Source organism: Pan paniscus, chromosome 2, assembly GCF_029289425.2.
Source record: "Pan paniscus chromosome 2, NHGRI_mPanPan1-v2.0_pri, whole genome shotgun sequence".
NCBI lineage: Eukaryota > Metazoa > Chordata > Mammalia > Primates > Hominidae > Pan > Pan paniscus.
This window is the reverse complement of record NC_085926.1, coordinates 186,006,317-186,033,352: the sequence shown is the minus strand read 5'-3', so window position 1 is coordinate 186,033,352 and position 27,036 is coordinate 186,006,317. Positions and strand designations below refer to the sequence as shown.

General features: G+C 44.2%; 1 protein-coding gene and 1 long non-coding RNA gene across 11 annotated transcripts in view; one reads left to right on the top strand and one right to left on the bottom strand.

Moving 5' to 3' along the window:
- The window catches only part of LPP (LIM domain containing preferred translocation partner in lipoma), a 738,130-nt gene extending 727,233 nt beyond the window's left edge, over positions 1-10,897 (bottom strand). For 3 of the 10 annotated variants that reach the window (XM_063603020.1, XM_063603016.1, XM_063603017.1), the window contains exon 1: positions 9,229-9,321. The gene's annotated coding sequence lies outside the window, so the exon portion shown is untranslated. Of the gene's footprint in view, positions 1-9,228; positions 9,345-9,463 lie in introns of those variants that run through there. The other 7 variants (XM_034957879.3, XM_014344489.5, XM_063603023.1 and 4 more) reach the window with 7 other exon arrangements.
- Positions 9,240-26,199, top strand: LOC129397487 (uncharacterized). Its single transcript, XR_008624957.2, has 3 exons — positions 9,240-9,584; positions 17,670-17,734; positions 23,346-26,199. It is a non-coding gene; the product is annotated as an uncharacterized LOC129397487 (long non-coding RNA).
- Positions 26,200-27,036: the final 837 nt, after the last annotated feature.

The following is a 27,036-nucleotide window of genomic DNA, read 5'->3' as shown; positions in this document are numbered from 1 at the left end:
AGAGTAAAAAGGAACACTATTGATACCACTGAAGTCCTCTGCAAGTTGACAGTTGGGCTGCTGGGTGGTGGCCTGAGTAATTAAGGGACACTAACAATGGCTTCAGCAGGAAGGGTGCATGCTGGAGGCAGGTCAAAGCATCCTCCTTTAAGGTCAGTGACCCTGCCCTGTCCTGATCCTCATGCTTATCCAGCCCATGAAAGGTTCCCACACAAGTTTCTGAAGAAGACCTGGTTTCACCTTCAACACCAGCTTTCCATTTGAACTACAGAGGGATCTCCAGCTATGATGCAAAGTCACAACACAAGCAATTACAACAGTAGAAGCAGACCCTCCACGGGTAACAGATACAAACAGTGCAAACAAAACCCAAGAGAAGGTGGGATGGTGGCAGTGGAAGAAGGGACACTGCACAGCCATCCACTGGTGACAAATCAGCGCACAACCTGGAAATGCCCGTGAATGTCTGTGGCACTCATCCCACTTTTGCAGGCACACTATACTCAACTGTGGTGACCTCATTAATAAGAGATCTAAAAATGAATACGTGGAGAAACCAAATAGTGCCTGTGACCACCAAGGGAGCACCCTGTATTAAACAGCACAGCGAGGACTTGAACTATGAGTTGTCTAGGTCTAAATCCTTTGAGCCCCACAAGCAGAGTAAGGTGTCATCACTGTGTGCCAGATGCCCCGCTGGGCACCGAGAATCGGACACATGTACAGACTGCATTACCACTGACAAAGCGCCATCACAGAAATGCCCCTGATTCTCACAAATGCATTGTGATATATCACAGGATCTCCATTGAAAGGTAATTTAGGCTCAGGGATGTTCCAGAACTTGTTCAAGATCACAGGGCTTGTGGTTAGCCCAAACACAGGTCTTTGTTTTCCCTACACCAAAAATCACCGGTATTGCCAAAATGATCCAGTATGGTGAAGCCCAGATCTTTGAACTCCCTGGTCCCAAATCTGATTTTTAGTCTTGCCTTCCAAAGCCTTGAATATAGTCAGCTAATGCTACTAATTAGTACTAGTGAAATAATAATAACTACTTCTCACCTATGTAAAGGGCTTGCAGGGATGTTCACATCAACTATGCTCATTTGCAAAAGTTAAGGAACAAGACAGGAGTTTTGGAGAAGGGGGTTTGATTCTCACTCTGCCACTTAAGGCCCTGCACCCCAGTTAGGAAAGTTTTATGACCCTTGAACTCTTGACCAATATCTGCAAGATAAGACTGATCTAGCCAACTTGTCTCTTGCATTATATTTGGGAACAAAGTAATAAAAATGATTATAAAATGTATTTGCTACATTAAAAGTGCTATGAAGGCTATGAAATACTCATGGTTTCTGTGAGATACATTGTGATGGGCAGGTTCAATAGGGAAGACAAACACAGGAGGATCTACCTTGTAATGGATCTAAAACTATTGCCTAAAAACTTTTAGGCAAGCAAAAATAAGTAAATATTAGTGGAGAATGGTAGAGATCAGGGGCAGGGAGCTGTCAAAAGCAAGGAACCTTGATATTAGCATGGAAGCATAGCTTGGTTCTCACAAACTAGCATCAATGGCAGCCATCCATGGCAGTTACATAAATAAATCGCCAGACCACACACACTCAAACTGAACCGTCTTAATCTGATTGCTTTCTAAGTATGAAGCACAAGTTTCAAGCCTAAGATACCATAATTTCCAAGTTACATCCTCTCCTAAAATTCTCCAAAGCAGAGAAACCCCTAGTGGAGGGTGGAGTGGGGAAGGAAGGTGTGAGGTACAGCAGAAATCGAGAATGAAAAATACCTGGAAACAGGGCTGGCCTAGGAGTAAAGGCTGTGACCCAACTCCACTTCAGCTGACAAGGGTGTGATTGAGCAACTCTGTCCCTTTTCTGGGGCCTCAGTTTCCTCATCTGTATAACAAGGGATCAGCTCACTCTGGCCAAGAAGGCCCCAGTCCACGCTTGGCTGGCAGCTTGCTGCTTCTCCTGTTGACTACAAACTTTGGTGTACATTAAAAAAATTCTTTTCCCCAGCCAAGATGGATAAGCTGTCAAACAATTAGAAGGACAAAAGTAGGAATTAAGCTACCTGATATTATTCTAGCAGCAAACAGTTTCTGGAATCCATTTTTCCCTCTGTACGCTGCTGACCTGATACAGGCCCATTTCTCCTGTCCTGGAACACTTCAGCAGCCTTCTAAGCTGGGACTCTGCCTCTGGTCTTAACCTGCCCTCAGTCTGCCACCAGAGCTCTTTGAAATACAGATCCAACAAGGCCCTCCTTTGCTCAAAATATAATAATAATAAAAGCCTTCCTGCTCCCTCCCACCTCTGCCATCATCCTTAGCTTGGCCCATCAGCTCTTTATCAACTAACCCTCCCTAGCCAGCCCCATCTCCCACAGTGATCTCCAAACACACATTTATATTCCTCAAATACTTTTAGGCCTCAGGCCTGTGCACATACACCAAGGTCCCTATGGCTAGAAAGCTCTTCCACTCTTATCCACCATGTAAACTCCTATTCACTTCTCAAAACCCAACCAAATGTCTTCTTTTCCATAGGCATTCACCAGTTCTTCTAGATGATTGGTCACTCCTTTCTCCATGTTCCCATTAGCCCTTTGCTCATTACTTTATTACAGCCTTAGCATCTTCTCTTTCAGTTTCTTTCCTATGATAGAAGGAAGACTCTGGAAGGCAGAGCCTATCTCAGTTTTCTTTGTAACCAGTATCTAGCATTTCTGCCTGGCATACAGTAATCACTTTGTACACAAGTACCGAACTCAATACATGAAATTGAGTTGTATCTGATCACAGATACGTGTGGGTTGGAAGGGTTAAGGAGTCTGGAAATTGCTTCATGGCACAAGGTAGATTTTGATATTGATCCTAGAATCACAGGTTTACAACAGGCAGAGACAGAAAGGCTGGAAACTCCAGGTAGAGAAAACAGCATAAGAAAAGGCATGGATTAAGAAAACAGAGGGCTGGGCACAGTGGTTCACTCCTGTAATCCCAGCACTTTGGGAGGCCAAGGCCAGCGGATCACCTGAGGTCAGGAGTTCAAGACCAGCCTGGCCAACATGGTGAAACCCCATCTCCACAAAAATACAAAAATTAGCCAGGCGTGACGGCAGGCACCTGTAATCCCAGCTACTTGGGAGGCTGAGGTAGGAGAATCGCTGGAACCTGGGAGGCGGAGGTTGCAGTGAGCCGAGATCGCACCATTGCACTACAGCCTGGGCAACAAGAGTAAAACTCCATCTCAAGGCTGAGCGTGGTGGCTCATGCCTGTAATCCCAGCACTTTGGGAGGCCGAGGCAGGTGGATCACGAGGTCAGGAGTTCAAGACCGCCTGGCCAACATGGTGAAACTCCATCTCTATTAAAAATACAAAAATTAGCCGGGAGTGGTGGCGGGCACCTGTAATCCCAGCTACTTGGGAGGCTGAGGTAGGAGAATCATTTGAACCCAGGGGGTGGAGGTTGCAGTGAGCCAAGATTGCGCCACTGCACTCCAGCTTGTGTGACAAAGTGTGACTGTGTCTCAAAACAAACAAACAAACCAAACAAACAAAAAAATACTCTGTCTCAAAAGAGAAGAAAACAGAGGAATGTTCAAGACCACCTGTCTGTGTGAGGGAAAAGTGAAAGAGCAGTTGCAACTGCAATTACCCTTGGCATAGTTAACCTCACAACCCTCAGCTCTACACTCCCAGTCCCTCAATCTTCACTCTGCTGGCAGGACTGCCCAATGACACCTGTGCCAGCAACAACTGGCTCAAGGTTCTGGGGCAATAAAAACAGTCCCGCTCCCCCATGATTGCTATCCTGTGGCTGCAGTGAACTATTTTACTCCCTCTCTTCATCAAGCAAGTATTTCTGGCGTGCCTACCATGTGTCAGGCACTCTTCTGGGCATTGGGAATACAGCCATCAACAAGCAGACATCACTGCAATCCTCAAGCAGCTTATTTTAAAGTGGAGAGGAGGCAGACACACAAATATGTAAGATGAAGTGGTGATGCATGCTTATTTGTGTCCATAAACATTGTTCATTCACCAAACAGCTACTGAACATCCTGGGGTCTGTCTCCTCTCACAACACAATAAACAGATTATTAATGCTTTTATCTGTGAGTGGCCAAAATGTAGATGACCCATCTGACTCAGGTAGGTGATAGGAAGGATTGTAGGTGTTCCCTCAGAGCCCTGAGCCAGAAAGCTTTCCTAGAGGACGCAGAAGCTATATGGTTCAGCACCAGAGAACATATAGCACCGTTACCGGAGCCGTGAGATCAAAGGTAATGACTGAGTTCAAGACTGTCACTTCCCCACTCTGTTACTTTATGACCCTAACTGCCTTTCTACAAGAATAAATCACATCCTTATCACAACAAGGGACTGGGGAAGGGAGCTCTGTTGAAAGAGGCAGATGATTTGCTAGAGAGGCTTAGTCCTTTCCAGTTAGGTTTGGGGAGAGACAACACCCAAGGTAGCATCTTAAGAGAGAAAAAGGGGCTAGAACAGCACCAGTGTGGGACTGAGAAGCCCGTTTGTCCATGTGAATCCTCAACTGTGACCCCACTAGGGCCCCACGAATGTGGGCTGAATTAAATTCCAGGGAAGAACACAGACAAGCAATGTCGATTTGAGCTTTTCATGCATGTGGGCATAGAAAAGAGTGGTGAAGAGGCTATAAGAATCAGGCAGAAGTTTGAATGTCTCCTGGCAGTTGTGTAACCTTATTTCACCAAATTCATTTTCTCATCTGCGAAATGAGACTGGTAATCAAAAAACCTACTTTAATGAATCAATATGAGAATTACATAACAGGTGGTAAGCATTTGAAAATATTTCAAAATTATATTACTATTAAAAAAGAATGATAGGAAAGGAAACATTTTCCAGCCTCAACTCTGTGGTTTACCTGCTTCCAAACATTAATCCCTACAGCTACCTACAGCTACCTATCCACCTACCAATCTCACTGATGTGACCAACATTTAGAATGCACCAGCCTTTTTCTCCAAGCCTCCAGGCAGCCTACAGCAGACTTCCACAACACACTTGAAATCCTTCCACCCTTCCCCTTGCCCTCAGGTTCTCCGCCTCATATGTTCCCTCAAGCCAACAGATTTTCACCCAGATACTAGCTTCCTGCATGCATCAACATGATTATATCTTCCCCTTCCTCACTCTACTAAGTTTCTTCTAGCAAAGCACAGCCCTCCAAAGCCAGATTCCAGGAAAAGTCCCACCCACCAATGAACATACTCAGCTTGGAGCCTCTAATCGCGGCCCAGGGTCAAAGTCCCAGGTTCACTCAGAGTAAAAGTGGTACTATGCCTCCTGCATTACCATCCAAATAACTACTCCCACAGAGATGACTCTAGAGACCCTACCCAGCCTTATTGTCCTGTGAATCTCTACAGAACCACTTAACAGCCCCTATTGACATTAATTTAAACCTTACTTATTACAAAGTAAAGGCCCTCTTCTTTCTCCATTTTCCACGGTCCTCTTCACGGCTGGCCTTTCAAAACACAGTCTGGAGAATAAAGCAGCTTCTCCCTGCTTCTGCATCTGCTACTATCTTGCTAATAGGTCCTTCTCTCACCTGTCCTTCTTCCACCTGGACAACTCCTACTCATTCCTAGAGGTTCAGCTCAGATACCCCCCTCTCTATAGTGGTTTCCCTGAGGGTGAGCCTTCTCGGTGAAGAGCAGCCAAAACTTACCCTGTAAAAGCACTTAATACACAGACATGCCCCACTCCACCTTTTTCCCTCCCCCTCACACACACCACACACTTGTGTGCTCCTCAAAGGCAGGGACCATGTACACCTCATCTTTGTACGCTCAGGGCCAAGCCAGTTTCTGGTTCACCGTAAGCAGGCTCCAACCCCGGGTTTTACCTGCTACCTGCCATTTTCTATCTCCCTGTCTTTTTTCTGCTTAATGCAGCAAATATCTGTGCTAAGGGGGCTACACAGTTCTTATGAGTTACACTCTGCCCGTGTACAAAATCTCCATCATCCAGCATCTTCAGCATAGTTCTGAAATCAAATCCGATCTAACTCTTGCCCCATTCCCAATTAACCCAGACTGGCTCAACAGCAGGGTAAAGTCACACGTCATCACCAAGAAGCAAAAGTTCTGGGTTGTAATTTTGAACACATCTCTAATTAGCTATATGACCTTGGGCAAGGCTTAAAATAAAGGTGACAGCAGCAGTAGGCCTCATTCTCAGGGGACCTTTGAGATTCAAATGGAATATCTGATTGGAAAGTGTTTTATAAAGTGCAAAGCACTGTACATTCATAAAGGACATAATTAACAATTTTATCAAATTTAAGCCATCAACTATAAGATGTGCCATTACCAACTTAGGATGAAAAACAACTGCACAACTATGGTACATTGTAATAAGACAACCACATTTCAGTGATATTAAAATGTGAAAAAAGTGTGTTTTACAACTGATTCGATACAACGTATTTGTCTCAATAAAATATAGGAATCTGCTATAAAATTTTCATATTTGCCAATGGTACGTAATAGGTATTCAGTAACCTATGTCGAGTAAATGAACAAGAACCAATTGATAATATTATTTTTCTTGGGGGGGCGCAGCAGAGGAAATGGAGTCTCACTCTGTCACCCAGGCTAGAGTGCAATGGTGCAATCTCGGCTCACTGCAACCTCCTCTTCCCAGGTTCAAGTGATTCTCCTGCCGCAGCCTCCCAAGCAGCTGGTACTACTGGCACATGCCACCACACCCGGCTAATTTTTGTATTTTTAGTAGAGACGGGGTTTCACGATGTTGGCCAGGCTGTCTTAAACTCCTGACCTCAGGTGATCCACCTGCCTCGAGCCTCCCAAAATGCTGGCATTACAGGCTTGAGCCATCGTGCCCAGCCAATAATATTCTTAGGCCAAATTATTACCTCTCTCATTGGAATTGGGCAGCAGGGGGCTTCTCGATGCCAGTACCGCCCCTCTAAATCATGTCTCAGCCTGCTCAAAACCCTCAAATGATGACTTTAAGATATATCCAAACTCCTTAGCCTGGCATTTTTAAGCCCCTTTATAACCAAGTTTCCTCTCCCGTCCATCATTTCCTGGAACTGTCTTCACCAGAATGTGTCACTCTAAGAAAGATCCTACTCAAGTCCCAGCCACAGCAATCAGCTCATCAGCTCAGCTTCTCCTCCCTCTGCGTACACTCAAAACCAACTCTAGACCCATGCTGCTTACAGAGAGCCTGCCTCTGGGGGGACTGCCAGACCCTAAGGCCCAGGCTTTTATCCCTACCATTCAGAATAGGTAATCCCCTCTGGAGCCTACATTCTAGACTATAAAGTTTTGGGTGTTGGGGTTGGGGGCTGCATTGTAGAAATTAAATGCAAAAATACACACTCTCCTTTATTTGTTGTTGTTGTTTTTTGTTGTTTTTGAGAGGCAGTCTCCCTCTGTCGCCCAGGCTAGAGTGCAGTGGTGTGATCTCAACTCACTGCAACCTCTGCCTCCCGGGTTCAAGCGATTCTCCTGCCTCAGCCTCCCGAGTAGCTGGGACTACAGTTCCCCGCCACCACGCCCAGCTAATTTTTTGTATTTTTAGTAGAGACAGGGTTTTGCCATGTTGCCCAGGCTGGTTTCTAACTCCTGAGCTCAGGCAATCCGCCCGCCTTGGCCTCCCAAAGTGCTGGGATTACAGAAGTGAGCCACCGTGCCTGGCCCACACACTTTTTCCTTTAACTGCCCCCTGGTGCTGGCAGGAACTGTGCAAGCAGAAAAACTGGTGACGAAGTGGAGAAAACCGTATTGGATGTCCTAACCCCCCACTGTCCGCCATTATTGACCATAGGCTCTAGGTCTAGCACCCACCTTTGTGGACCTTTACCTATTCTTCTATCTATAAGAGTTGAGGAAGGGGGAGGATGGGAGAGGGAGCTAGATGCTTTGTAAAGGTGCCTAGCCACACTTTCCCCTTCTTCACTTTAGGCTTTCTTAAAATGCACATGTGCAGGGAAAGGTAAGCCATGAAGTCATCAACACCTTAGTGAGAGTGAATTTTACAGGAAAGGCAAGACATTTAGTAAAAGGGGAAGGAATGGAAAGAGAAAGGGGACTGGAAACACAGTTAAGTGAGTTTGGTACCAGCAAAAGCCCCAGAGAAGACCCTGAGTTCTCGCTAGTTGTTTTGTGTTGGGGGAGGGAAAGCAGTGGATCCCTTCTAAGGGAAGGGAAGCCAGAGAGATTTTTCAGTTCTCCTGCGACTCCGAGGTTCCAAAGACTCTGCCCTGTCCAAGCACCCAGGCACAATTCCACTGATTAGCTCATCTCATATCACAACCTCCCCCATCCCCAACCCCTTGCCTCCAACTAAAGAATATTTATCCTTTCATCTCCATTTCCCACACTACTTAGTCTTCTCTGGCCCACGGTTCCCTCGAAGAGATGTCTTCCTCCAAGCCGCTAGCTGGCTTCAGGAAACTCCTCAACCTCCAAAAACTCCATTCAGTGCAGGACTCTCCAAAAGGCCGTCCCAGGGACCAGAAAATCAAACCCCCTCCCTGGAACTTCCTTTAACTTTGTCCACGCCTTTGCTCCAGCACTTAGCATTTCCTACCCTAGGCCAGGTTTGACTCCGAGGTTCAACTGAGTTCCTTGAGGGCAACGTCCAACACACCCAGCACAGGGTCTGCCACACACAGGGTGCTAGAGAAATGCTTAGAGAAAGGGAACTTAAGTCCGGAGCCAACTATTTGAATTATGGTTTGGCCTCTAGTAAATAACTTCCGGGCGACCCTCCTTCTCTCTGGGCCTCAGCTGCCCCAACTGTAAAATGGGAGGACTTGGAGGACTGGGTCTAGGCCCTTTCCGCTGTGACAACTGTGATTCCGCGAAAGCTCTAAGCGGATGGGCGTGGCCCCGCCCCCTGGGCGCCCAGAAAAGTCCGGGCAGGGGGCGCGCAAGGCTCCAACCCCGCCTAGCCTGGGGTCGACGCTTTCGGAAAAACTCTGGGTCCCCCTCCCCCATGGCGTGCACCCCGTGATTGGGCCGCGGCCGGCACTTCCGCACAGCGGGCCAGGCCAGAGCAGGGCGCGCGCCCCGCGCTCTTGCCACCCCGGAGGCGCTCGCGCCGGGGGAGGGCTGGGGGTTCCCGAGGCGCCCGCGGGCGGAGGGTGAGGGGAAGGAAGGATTTGCAACAATACCTCAGGGAGGAGGCAGCCGGGGCAGCGGCGGTGGTGGTGGCGGCGGCGGCGGCGGCGGCGGCTGGAGGCGGAGGCAGAGGCAGAGGAGGAGGTGCCGGGGCACTCCCCCTCCCATTGTCCCCAGCCCCGGACAGGCCCGGCCCCGCGCCCCACACTGGCCTCCTCGAGCGCGCCGCCCGCGCCCAGCGCCCCACGCCCCGCGCCCCGCGCCCCGGGCCGTGCAGCCAGCCCTTACCTTGCAGCGCCCGGCTGTCTCCCGATCGCTAAAGCTACTTATCCCGGGAAAGCTCGCGCGGGACCCGGGAACGAACCCACAGACAAAAAGTGAAACTTCGGCAGGGCTGGAGCGGCTGCTGGTTGGTGCCTTTCCCCCTCCTTCCTCCCCACCGTCCCCACCCCCTCCCCTTGGTCTCCCGTGCGGTGCCCTGAGCGCTGGAGGCTGACGTCAGGGGCCTGAATTCCTGACTTTGCCTGCACGCATTTGTCCATGTAAGGTATGGGAAGGCGTGTGCCCGCGAAGCCGCCGCGCAGAGCTCGCCTGGCGGGGGAGGGGAAACCCGCAGCCGGCAGTGGCTTTGCCAAAAGGTGGGCGCACTGAGGGCATTGCATTTCCTGGGAGGAAGAGGAGGAGACGCGGGAATGCAGGGAGCTTGCAAAGGAGGAAGGGAAAGAGGGAGATGTGGAGACTTTGCCCCAGCTAGAGGAAGAGGAAGGAGACGTAGGAGGAAGCGGCCGCGTCAGGGGGCTCCTGGAAAATGGAAAAGCCTGCGTCTACTATTAAGGCGTCAAATTAGGGCACTGAGCTTGAGTGGAAGAGATCCAGCCATGAAATCCCCTTCCAAGATTTTCCTCGTGAGCCCCGCCCTGGATTCCCAGCAAGACTCAAAACTTACAAGGTGTCAGAGCTGGCAAAGACCAACTTCCAACCCGTCCGCTTGGCACGTGAGGAAACTGAAGCTCTCGGAAGAGAAATGACTTGTACAGGGTCGTCACTCAGCAGATCGAGGAGCGGGCCCAGGCGCTCTGCCTCCCACTTGGGTTCCCGCCTCCAGGAAGGGCCCTGGCTCCCTTTTAGCCCTGAGCCTTGAAGCAGGTTAGATGCCCGCGAGCTGTGCGGACCACCCAGTGATTTCTACTGCTCTTGGCCCAGAGCCAGTTCCTGGAAGGTCCTGGTTGACAGCGAGCCCTGAATATGAATGACAATCAGTTGCTTCAGGGCAACTTCCTCTGTCCTGTGCTCAAATAAATGAATCCCTGGAGTTTAACGTTTACTTCTGAGCCCCGCCCAGAAAGCTTGCTCTGTGCTTATAGCTTCAAAAAAGTCTGCGAACGAGATGAACTGGTTTGAATACAGACAAGCCTGTCATTGGAAGTTTTGAGTTGGATTTTTCTTTCCCCTCTGACATCTGTAAGGGTGAACGACGATGAGAACCACCACTTACTGTGTTAGGGGATTATGACGTGCAGCAGCCATGGCCAGGAAAGCACTCCATACCCTGAGACTTCCTTTCCTTGCACTTCTCTCCTATTAATATCTAAAGTAATCCCTCACGTTAGCACATAATGAAAGCAGTCTCTCACCCGGCTATTGCATCTTCAGGTGAGTTAGATAGGACAGAGCGTAGTCCCCCCTTTACACTTCAGACAAAAACTTAAGAAACGTTACTCGCCCAACACAAAACAACTGACTGACCAAGCACCTGTCTTCCCCTCCTCCCATCCAGGTCTCCTGACTAATCCCTTCATCTTTCCATACCTGGCCCTGACCTCTAGCAGGGCCTAATTCCATTCATAACTGTTGAGAGTACACCATGAGCTACTGATTCATAAAAACTCCAAAAAGTGGTTCTTCTGAGGATGGACTTTAGTGGGATTCTTTTGACCAGGAATTAAGGAAATAATGTAAAAACACATGTTATTGGATTTATTAAGCACCTTCCTTGTGCTTAATAAGTGTTTGAATTCAGACATTTCAGGGGTAAGACTACTTAACCTCTGTGTTCCTCTCAACTATCTAATGTATACATACAAAAATATGAACATGGCTGGGCGCGGTGGCTTACACCTGTAATTCCAGCACTTTGGGACGCCGAGGCGGGCAAATCACCTGAGGTCAGGAGCTCGAGCCAGCCTGGCCAACATGGCAAAACCCCGTCTCTACCAAAAATACAAAAAACTAGCTGGGCGTGGTGGCGAGCGCCTGTAATCCCAGGTATTCCGGAAGCTGAGGCAGGAGAATTGCTTGAACCCGGGAGGCAAAGGTTTTAGTGAGCCGAGATTGCGCCACTGCACTCCAGCCTGGGGGACAGAGCAAGACTGTTGTCAAAAATATGTATATATATATATTATATATATATAAATATATACACACACACACATATATATACACATATATATATACACATATATATATATGAAGGCAGTAACAGAGAGATAAGGTCGAGAATAACCACCCATTCCACAGACTAATAAAGAATTTATCTCTTTGCAACTAACATAGTTTGAAATGGGAGATACGGGCTCTTGGAGAGATTTTTTTCTGGGGTTCTGAAAAGCTCAGATCCTATCAAAACACAATCCACTCACTCAAACATTTCAGCATACTCACATTCTGAGTACTACTGTTTAGTATGAAAAGAATTCCAATGTTACATGAAGTAAAAATGGATTATCTCAATCCTCATGGAATATAACGGGACTTGACCAGCATTTCCTTTTTTTTTTTCCTTCAGTAACTCACTTATAAGGAATAATAGGGTCCTAATGAGGATTAAGATTTAATAAGGTGTAATTAGAGTTGTTCATTTCTTCCATCATATACATTATAAGAGTACTGTGCTGGATCCAGAAATGCTACTAATTATGTCGAAACTGTTGTATGGGTGTGTTGGGGAAGTCACTGTGTTTCTCCTCCTGAAATGTTTATGAATTGCTCAGGTGAGCATGGTGAGCATGGTGTTAGCATGAACATCATATAAAGTTAACTACAAAAGATAATTCTGACTCATGAGGAACTTCCCAGGAGTACAACCACCCAAGTCATAATCTGGATGCTTAGTGAACTGCATACAGTGCTGTCGTCAGTGCTAACCCTACCAAAAGCCTCATTCCCATTGACTGTTCTGGTTTCTTTCGTACTCTTACTTTTCTCAACCTCCTGTTACAACTTTCTATGTGCAGGCGCTTGCATGAAATGGAAAGGTTGTATGAATTTGCACTCAGTGGTAGAAAAATACTGGTTTACCAATTCAGAGGCTAAAACACAGAATTTCAGGTGTAGTGTGGGGTCGTTTGGTCCAAGGATAGCACACTGGTGGCCTAAAGGCTACCAGCAGCATTTTCATGGGTTCAGTAATGGCATAAAAGACTTTTAGGCAAGCTGGGCTTGGGTCCTGCCTTTCGTTTGCATCCATTACAGTCCTGTACGCGTGGCCTTTGTGTAGCTCATGCCAGTCCTTATTTGGAGTGCTGGGCGATATTTTAAGGAGTTTTCATATACATTTCACTTCACTCTCACAAGACCCCTTCTGAGGTTGGCATTATTATTTTTTTACTTTATCCATGAAGAAACCAAAGCCCAGGGAGTTTAAGTACTAGCTCTGTGTTAAGAGCTGAGTAAGCTCTTTTTTTTTTTTCTTTTTTCGAGGTGGAGTCTTGCTCTGTCGCCCAGGCTGGAGTGCAGTGATGCGATCTCTGCTCACTTCAAGCTCCACCTCCTGGGTTCACACCATTCTCCTGCCTCAGCCTCCTGAGTAGCTGGGACTACAGGCATTCGCCACCACGCCCGGCTAATTTTTTTTTTTTTTTTTTTTTTTTGTATTTTTAGTAGAGATGGGGTTTCACCAGGTTAGCCAGGCTGGTCTCGATCTCCTGACCTCGTGATCTGCCCTCCTCGGCCTCCCAAAGTGCTGGGATTACAGGCATGAGCCACTGCGCCCGGCCCCAAGCTGAGTAAGCTCTTACTCAGCTGAGGGTAGGTAAGCTAAGATTCCACGCTGATCCCTGGCAACCTGGCACCTTGCTCACCCACTGTTGAGTGACCATCTGCTCTCAGTTTGAACACTCAAGCGTAAGGAACTTATGATCTCCTACAGCTGAGCAAGAGGAAAAGTTCTGAAGAGGCTATTAGAAAAATAATAAGAATAAGAGGGCCATGGGTGATAGAAGGTAAATACCCATCTGCTGTTGCCTCTGAGAGCCTAAAACCTATCAGGCCAAATGCCTCTAGTATGGTTTGCACGGACCTTCATAATTTGGCACCTACTTGTCCCTTCAGCCTCATTTCTTCCAGGCCTTTATGTGCCCCCACCCTCCACCCTCCTTCTAGTAGTTTTCCAAGCACATCTTACCTCTCCCTGCTTATCTCTGTTTGCATAGCTTCCCTTTTCCCTCGGGAGTCCTCAGCCTTCTCTTTCAGATAACTTCAAGTGATGGGGCCTGAATGCAAGCAGACCAATGAGAGGAGCCCAGGCATTTGGAAGTAGCAATCAAGACTAGCATGGGGGCCAGGTGCGGTGGCTCACGCCCGTAATCCCAACACTTTGGGAGGCCGAGCCAGGTGGATCACCTGTGGTTGGGAGTTTGAGACCAGCCTGGCCAACATGTGAAACCTCATCTCTACTAAAAATACAAAAATTAGCAGGGCATGGTAGTACACGTCTATAATCCCACCTACTCGGGAGGTTGGAGCACAAGTATCACTTGAACCTGGGAGGTGGTGGTTCCGGTGAGCGAAGATCACTGATTTTTCATCAGTGTGTTTGATCTCCTCCATGCAAATATAGGATTCTTTATAGTCTTCTTCATGTCTTGTTCATTTCTCTTCCCCAGCAGCCAAGGCAGTACCTGGCACTTACAACCAAATGCACTCTAGCCTGGTTGACACAGCAAGACTCTGTCTCAAAAAAACAAACAAACAAACAAACTAGCATGGAGAGGGACACAAGAGAGAAATGTTTATGGTCCTTGCCTTACCCTAAATTACTGTGCAATCTTTTGGCAAGTCACTTCCTCTCTATTCTGAGTTTCTTTATCTATTCAATTGGGTTCTTAGATTTGGTGGTCTCTAACACTCTCCCAGTTTTTCAATTTGATGTTACATTCTACCCAGTGACCAAATTCATATTCCAGAAGCATAGTATGCTATGTCATACTGCAAATCTTGTAAACGTTCCTGATATGGTTTGGCTGTGTCCCCACCCAAATCTCATCTTGAATTGCAGTTCCCATAATCCACACATGTCACGGGAGGGACCAGGTGGAGCTAATTGAACCATGGGGGCGATCTCCCCCCTCCCGTTCTTGTGATAGTGAGTTAGTTCTCATGAGATCTGATGGTTTTATAAGGGTCTTTCCCCTTCACTGGGCACTCATTCTTCTGCCTCCTGTTGCCACATGAAGAAGGACATGTTTGCTTCCCCTTCTGCCATGATTGTAAGTTTCCTGAGGCCTCCCAGCCATGCTGAACTGAGAGTCAATTAAACTTTTTTCCCTTATAAATTTCCCAGTCTTGAGTATGTCTTTATTAGCTGTGTGATAATGGACTGATAGGGTTCAATAATATCAACCAAATTAAGTTCATACCCTGCAGCTTCCCCTTCCTCATTTCATGATCAAATCCTGATGGCCTTTTCCAACTATAAATTATACCTCCAACACCCCCTCCTCCACCACACACATACACACACACACACACACACACCACTTCCTTTACTTCCTGCCTCTGGGCTTTTGCATGTTTAGTTTTCTCCTCTTGAACCTAAAAGACTTTCCAGGGCCATCTCTGAATCTGCAGATTCTACATGTCCAGCCAACCCCCTCCCATTGCCCATTCCTTCCAAACTCCCTCCATTAATATGAAAATAACTTCTCTATTTTCTCAAAAAGATACCCATCTCATTATCCCAATGTATTACAATTTTTCATCAGTGTATTTGATCTCCTCCATGCAAATATAGGATTCTTTATAGTAGTCTTCATGTCTTGTTCATTTCTCTTCCCCAGCAGCCAAGGCAGTACCTGGCACTTATAACCAAATGTCAACCAGTAAGTGAGTGAATGAGTGAATCACTCCTTCACTCAATGTGGATAGAAAAGCAACACAATTGATGCTGTCTCTCTGGAAGACTGGTCATGTTTCTTTAGACCATGACTCTGAGCAGGCATCAGGAGGGTCAAGGGGAAGAGACAGGACTAATATTGGTCATTTGTTACAATGTGCTGTGTGTGCACTTTCTAGGCCTTCTAACAATTATACATAAATTGTATAAATTTTCTGATAACATCGTTCTGCTACTAGAATAGACATGAAATTAAAGCCGTGGTTATTTTGCAACTTTATATAAACAAAATTTAAAAAGATACCTAAGGGCATCTTTTTTCAGAAATAACTAAGCATAAGTGACAGTTTTAATATTTTATGTATCCTCTTCTATAGTTGAACATAGGTCTTTTCCAAGATTATAGTACCAGTGTCATATACAAACCAGGCCTTTGGGTGACAGTGACTCCAGCTCGGCCCAATGAGCATCAGCCTTTTGAAAAGAGGTTAAAAACTTAACATGGTAAATAGTAGTGCAGGCTTGTAGTGAATGCAACACTAAAGATAATAAAACAGTTTATAGACCGGGCATGGTGGCTCACACCTGTAATCCCAGCACTTTGGGAGGCTGAGGCAGGAGAATCGCTTGAACCCAGTGGGTGGATGTTGCAGTGAGCCAAGATCGTGCCACTGCATGCCAGCCTGGGGGACAGAGTGAGACTCCCTCTCAAAAAAATAAATAAAATAAAATAAAACAGATTATAAAAGGTTTGCTTACTCTCTCTTCTTCACATCTCATTGTAGAATGAAGAAAGTGAATGTAAAATGAAAAGAATGTATCATCAGACTTCCTAAATGAATGTTTTCTCTTTTTATTGAGTACTAGGTCTTTGATGTCACAAGCTAATTTCTTCATTAGCTTACAGGAATCAAATCAATATGGACAAACAATCATTTGTATCTGTCCCCTGAGTTTCTGCACAATGTTACCCAGTTTTTAGTAAGTGGCTATAGTGTTTTGCATTTTGCCAGATCACAGGATCGGATTGTCTGAATGCATTTTGTTATATCCCAACTCGGCCACCTGTACCAATCTAAAGGCTTTTGACCTCAGGTAAGTGCAGGACTTAGAAGAGATATGATGGTGCCTGGAAGCCTGTGAATCTTCAGAGATCAGGCAGAGCATTCTCACAGTGGGGGCCAGTCTCTTGTAGCAGAGATGTTGGTAGGCAGAGCTTTAATCCTTTTTGTGTTCACTACCAATGAAAAGTTTCAAAGAGGCTCAAACAACAAGGGAGACAATTTATGCCATCTTTTTTGCTCTAACAACAGGTTATTACTGCACCTACTAGCCTTATTAGGCCTGGGAATACAGTGTTGAAAAAAACATTAATAGACTCACTTCCTACCCTACATCCTAAAACAAAGATAATACATAATACCAATTCCAAGCAGAGGAGTGTGTTGAGATAGCTTGGCTGAGACCTCCCAGGTGGACCACTGGATGGGCTGGATCCACCACTGCAGCTGAGAGGCTCCTTTGATGGTGATGGGGCAGGCAACGATGATCCTGGAGACACAACCGAGGACCCACTGGGGAAACACAAACATGGCATGAACATTTTTGTCTTCACACAACAACAGAAGCAGGAGGTAAAGGATAATGTCCAAAGGTTTGAGTTGCATGGAGCTGAAGAAGGTCTGCCAGTTCTTGATGAGCTGGGTACCTGGAATAGGCTTTAGGATGTGCTTTGCCTCATTCATGGCTGCAATCCACAGTCTCACTGACTCCCTAAGCATCACAGCAGATATTAGGTCAGTTTTAGATAAATAGAAAGAAGTCCATGATATATATCTATATAAATCTCTTTATATATACATATATTATACATATATGTATACGTATAATATATAATACATATATTATATATACATATGTTATATATATTATATATATGTCTTCTATATATACATGTATATATACACAGTTTAATTGAGGTATAATCTGCATACCATAAAATTCATTCACTTTAGGCAGAAGTGGTTTTAATAAATTTAGTAAATTTATGGAATTGCATAACCATCACTGCATTCTAATATTAGAGCAGTTCCATCACCCCAAAATGAAACCTTGCACCCATTTATAGTCATTGCCTATTCTTATCTTCAGACCCAAATATCTACTAATCTACTTTGTGTCTCTATAAGATCTGCTTTTTCTGGACATTTCATGTAAATGGAATCATGGAACGTGTGAACTTTTGCATCTGATTTATTCCACTTACCATGTTTTCAAGGTTCATTAATGTTGGAGCATAATGTATTAATATTTTTTTCCTTTTTATGGCCAAATAATATTCAATTATATTGATATACCATATTCTCTTTACTCATTCATCAGTTGCTGAACATTTGGCTTATTTCCGTTTGGGGGCTACAATGAATGAAGCTGCTGTGACCATTCAGGTACATATTTCTATGTGGACATATATTTTCATTTCTTTTGGTTACATGATATTTTAAAGTGGGAGAAAAAGCATAGATGTAATTTTTAAAGGATTTGAAAGGGTATGCTTAATGTTATAAAAGTGATTGTTTTAAAGTGGTAGAATTATTTATTCTTTTTGCTTACCTAAATTTTCTAATTTTCTTACAATAAATGTGTCACTTTTAAATTTTGTAATCACTAGGATTACAAGTGTGTGCCACACTTGAAAATTTTTTTTGTATTTTTAGTACAGACAGGGTTTCACCACGCTGGCCACGCTAGTCTCAAACTCCTTACCACAAGTGATTCAACCGCCTCAGCCTCCCAAAGAGCTGGGATAAGAGGGGTGAGCCACCACTCCCGGCCCAAGAGGCAACAATTTAAATTTAAATGGTGATCCTCTCCACCAGGATTCTTGTGAGTGGAGATGCAAGACCTGAACCTCCTGGCCCATACTAGTTCTCACATCTTTACCTGCTTTTCATGGAGTGCTCTTACCTTGTTGATTTTACTGTTTAAAGATACCCATATTTGGCCGGTGGGTGGTGGCTCATACCTGTAATCCCAGCACTTTGGGAGGCTGAGGCGGGCGGATCACTTGAGGTCAAGAGTTCGAGCCCAGCCAGGCCAACCTGGTGAAACCCAGTCTCTACTAAAAATACAAAAATTAGCTGGGCTTGGTAGCAGGTGCCTGTAATCCCAGCTACTCAGGAGGCTGAGATAGGAGAATCGCTTGAACCGGGGGTGGGGGCAGAGGTTACAGTGAGATCGTGCCACTGCACTCCAGCCTGGGTGACAGAGCGAGACTGTGTCTCAAAAGATAATAATAAAATAAATAAAGATACCTATATTTTATTCAGCATGGCCCCAGTTAAAAGCCAGTTGCTGCTTCTGGTGCTCAACCAATAAATTGTGATTAGTCCCAAAGCTAGAGGAAAGGGGATTGTATCCTAAGTATTTTTCAAGGATAACTTTAAGCAAAAATGTCCACATGATTTTATTTCAATCATCAACACTTACAGTAGGGTGGACTCCACCGTATGTTCACAAGGAAAATTCAAATGTAGTTTGAATATACAACGTTAGCACAATGCTAAAATAAACAAACTGGAATAAAAATAGATACCTATAGAGAATAGTAGGGCAGTAATTCATATCCGTGGCCCTAACATGATTTTTTTTTTGTCGCACAGGCTGGAGTGCAGTGGCGCAATCTCAAACTCCACCTCCCGGTTGCTCACTGCAACCTCCACCTCCTGGGTTCAAGTGATTCTCCTTCCTCAGCTTCCCAAGTAGCTGGGATTACAGATGTGCACCATCACGCCCAGCTAATTTTTGTATTTTTTTAAGCAGAGGTGGGGTTTCAGTATGTGTTGGCCAGGCTGGTCTCGAACTCCTGACCTCAGGTGATCTGCCGGCCTCAGCCTCCCAAAGTGCTGGGATTACAGGCGTGAGCCACCGCGCCAGGTGTACATGATTTTTTAAACCGAAAAGCTTCCAGTATTTTCACCTTCCATTTGAACCTTACAAAGTCCCACTAAGGCACATGGTATTCCCTCATTTATCAGGCTAACTCACAGAACACCATACTACCTTAATATCTCACCTCTCAATCCTGATTCGCTCTAGCTCCAGATCACCCAGGTGGCTACCACTTGTAAGCTGAGGCACTGAAAAGGCTCTGGCTAAAAGATCTAGTTTCCTTTCAGCACACGAGTTTATTATAAACTTTCTCTTTGCCTGTGACACATGGCATAATAGGCAGGAAAGAAGTGAAGCCCTTTAAGATTTCCTGAGCAGAAATACAAGAAGCTTGAATGGTTTGGGTGGCATTTATAAGTTCCAAGTAGGACTGGTCACATTTCTTTAGGTTTCCCACGGAGATGTGGTTGAGATGAAGCCCTCAACCACATCACTGAGCCCAGGGAGGATGCTCAGATTGGGAAGCAAGAGACCTGGGCTCTAGTCCCAACTCTGTGATAAACATATGATCCCGAATAAGTAATTTCCTCTCCCTGAGCCTTATTCATTTTTCTTTCTCTTTCTTTCTTCCTTTCTTTCTTTCTTTCGTTCCTTTTTCCTTCCTTTCTTTCCCTCTCTCTTTCCTTCCTTCCTTCCTTCCTTCCTTCCTTCCTTCCTTCCTTCCTTCCTTCCTTCCTTCCTTTCTTTCTTTCTTTCTTTTCTTTCTTTCTTTCTTTCTCTCTCTCTCTTTCTTTCTTTCCTTCTTTCTTTCTTTCTTTCTTCTACAGGATGAAGATCCTCATTCCTGTCCCACCTTCTGTATCTTTATGGCATGGACCAGATAAAACAATGAATGTAAAAGTACATTACAAACTGTAAACACTATGCAAATGTATGGAATTTCTGGTTGAAGTTCATGGTTCCTGACACTGCTTTTCCTATCCCCACTCAATGTTTTCACCCGCTGCTTTCAAAGTGAACCCCCAGTGTTCTTTTGTGGTCTATTTGACCCTTAATTTGTCAACCTATTAAGAATGGATCTACTAAACCACAAACTGACCTAAATTCAATATATATTGAGCCTTAATTTCCCCAAGTAGAATGTAGATAACTTTCCAGCACCAAGCTCTGAAATTGAGGATTACTGAACTAATGTCTAAATGCTCTGAGAGCTTTTCTTTAAGGAAGAAAAGTGGTTGCTGCTTTGGGACGATGGCTGAATCTCCAATTAAATTCTTTAAAGCACAAGGCTTTGACATTTTATTCCTACCTCTGATTACATTAAAGGATTATGTCTGATTGCTGTGGCAGATGTAAGAAGAAACAGATTTGATTTTGTTTCTATGTTGTAAGGACTAATTATTACAGTTCAAAAAAAAATCTAAATTTCAGTGTCTACCATTGCATGCATCCCACTTAATCAAAAGACAAATAGCATTCATTGGGATGAAGAATAAGAGAATTGAGAATCCTGGGCAGTTTATCTATGCCTGTCACTAACTCACTGCTTCATATTTGACTATGAGATGATCATCTTTCATACTCGGTTTGACCTTTTAGTGAATGTAATGCAAGAAACTCCCCCTGGCCCAGCACCTTCCGTCTTACAATCAAAAAAGCAACTATTAATGATCTGGCAATGGTGTGTTGCTATCTAAATAGGGTACTGTATATCCATGTTGCCCTGGACAATCCTAAATCATGACTATCTTCTCTGGCTAATTTTATTTATTTATTTATTTATTTAGAGATGGAGTTTTGCTCTTGTTGCCCAGGCTGGAATGCAGTGATGCAATCTCGGCTCATCACAACCTCTGCCTCCTAGGTTCAAGTGATTCTCCTGCCTCAGCCTCCTGAGTAGCTGGGATTACAGGCATGCGCCACCACGCCCGGCTAATTTTGTATTTTTAGTACAGGTGGGGTTTCTCCATGTTGGTCAGGCTGGTCTTGAACTCCCAACCTCCGGTGATCCACCCACCTCAGCCTCCCAAAGTGCTGGGATTACAGGTGTGAGCCACTGCACATGGCCTTCTTAGGCTAATAGCATTAATAGCATTGCCTTTTACTCTCAAAAGTCGCCCAATTTGGGTGATTGACATTTTGGTTACCCTATAGCATGGAACTTCTTCAAATAAACTTTCTTGAGTACCTATTAATGCAGAAGCTCCTGAACATGATACTTACTTGACTTGAAGCAGTCATGGATCCTACTCTATGAAAAAAAAAAGGCTAATAAGCTGTATATACATACTTTACATAAAGTGTATACTTACTGTATTTTAAAATGTGATGGGTGTGCAGAGAGGAGTAGAATTCTTTTTGTTCTTTTATTATTTCACAATTATTTTTAAGTACCTACTATAAAACAGGTAGATAACTGAATACCACGAACAACATATAATACGTTATGGCCAAGAAGGTGTAACACACTAGTTCAGGTTATAAACAAGTAAAAACAAATATAAACAAGTATGTATATATTCAGTTACTGTAGAGTGATCTGTGTTAAGGTAAGGATGAGTCGGAGTGTTATGGGAGCCCATTGGAAGTGCACATAGGTCTTGAGGAGCAGGAGGGCAGAGAAGATTTGCAGAAAGAAACAACAGGTAAAATGAGACCTGAAAGAAGATTAAGTGTTAGCTAGGTGAAGAAATGTAGGGTAATGAGGAGTGCTCTAGCCAAAGTATACAGCACATGCAAAGACAGAATTATATTTCAAGATTGTTGTAAACTAAGAGAATTAAAAATAGTTCATTATGGTTTGAGCATAGCATGGGGAGAATAAGAAAAGATGAGCTTATGAGGAAGGAGGCAACAGAACTGGCAAAATTTGGATCAAAGAAGGGAGGAGATTATTCAAAGAAAGGAACGGAGAAAGCACTGGGGTATGGCAGAGCAGCAGGCAATCTATCCTGGATATGGACTTAAGTCCTCGGAGGATTCTTGAGCAAGCAATGGGCTGCCCAGAGCTGTGCTCAGGATGGTTGTTCTAAACAGTGGGACTGGCCTTGTGTGAGCTCAGTTCTTGCCTCTGGTCTCTCCTAGCCTGCCTTATCACCTTGGGGTCAACCTTCATGTATGCACATGTATGTGGCTTCTAATTTTGTAAGTGAAGAAACTCTGGGCCTTTGGGCAAGCTCTGTATCCAGCAGAGTACTGGTTAGCTATCCCGTTCACCATTAGACATTTATTTCTACTTTTTCAGAGCTAGAAAATCTCGGCCCCAACCAACAGACACGCACAGGAAAAAAGCCTGAGGACACCAAGAATTGAGCCAAAAACAGAATATGACATCCAGCTCTCCTCTGGGGATGGATTTGGCAAGGGCCTAAGTAGATAGAGTGGAATCAAGGGTCTACTGTATCAAAGTAGCAGATTATAGCTCACTTGAAGAAAAGTAAGCAGAAAATAAGACCACGGTGGGGTCTATTTAAAATGCATTGATTGTGTCAGGCAGGATTCTCAGTTTTAAGTAGTGAATTGGACTCTGACAACGTAAGTGGGAAATAATTTATTAAAAAGATATTGAGTAGTTTCTAGAGTCTACTTTGACATGAAAGAACAGGTTCAGAATCTCTATACCAGAAATGAAACTATTTAGTCCAGTGGTGACACTCTTAAAGCAACTACTGGTTATGGACATTACTTGCACCACAAGCATCCCTAACACAGGGTGCTGCCTGTAAAACAGCTGTCATGTTGCGTCTGGAAACTGCATGTGGCCAGTTCTGCTCTGTTTCCTTGAACCACTTGTGTTAGTCAATGGCTGGAACATACACATCTGGCTGGCAGTGCCTACTCTGTGCATCCTAATTGCAAGGAAGACTTAGAAAGTGAGTTTTTCCAGGGGGCTGAGGCAGGAGAATGGTGTGAACCCAGGAGGCGGAGCTTGCAGTGAGCCGAGATCGTGCCACTGCAGTCCGGCCTGGGTGAAAGAGTGAGACTCCGTCTCAAAAAAAACAGAAAACAAAAAAAAAAGAAAGTGAGTTTTTCGTATTTTCAGTTTCTATATGGAAGGCAAGCTTTGCTTCATAAAATGGAATATTCTCCAAACATAGAAAGGTGTGTGTGGAGGGGATACAGATGCTGAGATGAGCAAATAATGACAAATGTCCATTACACTTACAGAACAAGGGAAAAGAGAACATCATCCTGGAGCTACAAAGGGAGAACAACCTTCTAGAAAAGATTTTTTGGAGGAACCAGAAGAAAAATAATAAAGAATGTTTTGGCATTCTTTCTCTAAAAGCTTAAAGGCATTGCCTTTTGAAACAAAAACATGAATTATAAAAAGAAAGCTCGACATGAAAAGACAGCAGGCAACATTTCAGACTAAAATGGGAAATGAATAAAATGAAAAAAAGTACTTTAGGAAAATAAAAGTGCAATAGTAGAATTAACTTTCACTTTGGGGAAAAGAACCAAAAGCAGAAATGACCTGAGAAAATTTAGTCTGTAATATAGAGGGTAAACTTGAGAATGTCTTCTAGCTTACAGAGGATAGCACAAACAGATTAAATAGAAAGAGAGAATGATCTATGTAAGACAGGGGTCAGAGATCCAACCTGAGAATGATTGAAGCCCCTTAGGAAGAAAGCAGGATAATTGTTTGGAAACAATGATTGAGGGCATAATTAAAGAGACTCTCCTGAGCGGCAGTTTTACGTAAGTACGCAAGTGCAAAGGTCCACTGTATTCAAAACACAATCAAAGAAAAGCTATTCATACATATACCCATCAGGAGTAAAGAAAAACAGCAACAAGTCCTTTAAGTATCCAAGCATCCAGATGGTAGAAACCGTTTACCTAGAAAGGAATAAAAATTCCTGTGGTTTTAGCTTTTTTGGCAATGATAAATTGCCAAAAGTAATTAAAGGGATATCTATATAGATTTGCAGAAGAAAGGCTGTGAACAAGTTAATTTGTTTTGCTTGTGTGAAAGCAACAAAAAGACAGATTAGGTTTGAAAAAGAAAGTACCCTAAGGCCTTGCTTCTCAAAGTGTGGTCCCTGGACCAGTAGCAAGAGCATCCCCCGGAAGCTTGTTAGAAATACAAAATATCAGTCTGGGCGCGGTGGCTCATGCCTGTAATCCCAGCACTTTGGGAGGCTGAGGTGGGCGGATCACCTGAGGCCAGGAGTTCGAGACCAGCCTGGCCAACATGGTGAAACCCCATCTCTACTAAAAATACAAAAAAATTAGCCAGGCATGGTGGCAGGCAACTGTAATCCTACCTACTCAGGAGGCTGAGGCAGGAGAATTGCTTGAGCAGTGAGCTGAGATCATACCACTGCACTCCAGCCTGGAGAACAAGAGTGAAACTCCGTCAGAAGAAAGCAAGAAAAGGAAAGGAAAGAAAAGAAAGAAAAGAAAAGAAAAGAAGGAAGACAAAAGACAAAATCTCCATCCTACCCTAGACCTGCTGAATCAGGAGCTGCACTTTAACCAGATTTCCTGGTAATTCCTACACATACTAAAGTCTGAGAAACACTGGGTTAAGACATATTCTATGGACCAAGAATGGAACCAAAATTAAGAATTTAAGAATGGGGGGCCAGGCGTGGTGGCTCACGCCTGTAATCCCAGCACTTTGGGAGACCTAGGCAGGTGGATCACAAGGTCAGAAGTTGAGACTAAAAATACAAAGAGGTAGGAATATTGCTTGAGCCTGGGAAGTCTCTACTAAAAATACAAAAAATCAGCTGGGGATGGTGGTGTGTGCCTGTAGTCCCAGCTACTAGGGAAGCTGAGGCAGGAGAATTGCTTGAACCCAGGAGGCAGAAGTTGCAGTGAGCTGAGATCGCACCACTGTACTCCAGCCTGGGAGACAGAGCAAGACTCCATCTCAAAAAAAAAATAAATAAAATTAAAAAAAAAAAAAGAATGGGGAAGTGAGTGATGGTGTGTATGATTGGCAAACCACTCTGATGGTCAATAGAGAGCCACCACCTCATCAGGAAGTACTGAAGGAACATGCTCACCGATTAAGATCACCCATCATTGAACAAATCTGTCTCTGCAAGAACAGGAAGAGATTAGTGCCCTCCCACACTAGCTTCTGGCAAAAAGCTTCCTTTTTATCTCTTTCACTGACCCTTTTTATCTCTTAGGAGACTAATCCTGTAATTGGACATAAATTTCTCTTAAAGGACCTATCTCTCATGGAAAATTTAACATGGGTTTGAGAAACTCAAGTATGATTAGAACAGTTTTTTTTTTTGAATCTAGATCTCCACATCTGTGAAAAAAAATACTGGAAAGAAGTAGAGCAAGTTATTAAGTAATAAAAAGTATTATGTTTTGAAATCTCTATTTTTTTCAAGTTTTATTGAATGAGTCACCTATTATGGATTATAAAGATAAACTTATATTTTAAAAATGTTTTCTATCATGAAGAGAATACATAAGCAAGAAAACAAATCATAAATACCTCTATGGCATATAATCCCTAAGTCATCCTTTCTAGCATTCTCTCTCCCTGTTCCCCTTCCTGCCCTCTGTGTTCTGGCAGACCTACCTCACGCTTTTCCACCTCCACATCTTTGATTGCTAGGAAATCCACCACTCCTGGCCTACCTAAAATGTCTGTGATACAAATCCTACTGTCCTTCAAAACTAGTTCAGGCAACACCTTCTCCCTGAAGGCTCCCCTGATAGTGGAACCGTTGTTTTTGTTTATGGTTTTTTTTTTTTTTTTTTCTGAGAGCTAGGTCGCCCAGGCTGGAGTGCAGTGGTGCGACCTTGGCTCACTGCAACCTCCGCCTCCCGAGTTCAAGCAATCCTCCTGCCTCAGCCTCCCAAGCGGCTGGGATTACAAGCACCACCACCAAGCCCAGCTAATTTTTGTATTTTTAGTAGAGATGGTGTTTCACCATGTTGGCCAGGCTGGTCTCGAAATCCTGACCTCAGGTGATCCACCCACCTTGGCCTCCCAAAGGGATGGGATTAGAGGCGTGAGCCATCGCGCCCTGCTGAACCATTGTTATTGTAACCCTCCTCCAGTTTCCTATATGTCTCTTCAGGTATCTAATACTTCATATCTCATATTAGCAGTAGTAGTAGTAATCATAAAGTAGTGGCAGTAATGCTGTAATGTGTTTGCTGTATTGTGAGTTCTTCAAGGCCATTTAGTGTTTTGAAATCACCTTGGTTATAGTAAGCATCAACAGGCAATTGCTAAGTGAATAACTAATAATTTGTCCTAAGGTTTGAGGCAGGTCCAAAAGAGCAAGAGAATGGAAACATCATGCTATTTCTTCTCTCTTCTTTTACCAGCTGTGTAGCATTCCTTTGCATTTGGTTAATATAGCAAGCAAGTTTCAATATCAGTAGAAAATACTTAAGTGGTTTTTTAAAAACATAAAATACCAAAAGAACATGTTGTATCTCTATTTAAACCAACTTACTATCCTACATTGGGCAACTTGCCTCCTCAGATCCAGAGGAACTGTTTGCTGTAATATTAGAAAAAAATGAGTTTAGATTAAGAGCTCTCTAAGGCCCTTTCCAAATCTAGCCTTCTATAATTCTTAAATGATGATAAAACCAAATTTGGCTTTCAGGGATTTCAGTTGTTGTGTTTCAGATATTAAAATGTCAAAGTACCATAACAATTAATAATGCTGATTTACCGAGTGCTAATTCTGATTCTTTCTTGGTTCTTACATCATCCAATCTCTTAGAGTATAAGTTTTTCTTTCTAGAACAACTTGAAGCCAAAAGCGTTCTCTCTGAGCTGTTTGCCTTCTAAAGTGAACGCATGCATTCTGCAGCCACAGCTGGCCCCAGTTAACCTTTCTCCTAGCCACCAGTGCATGGG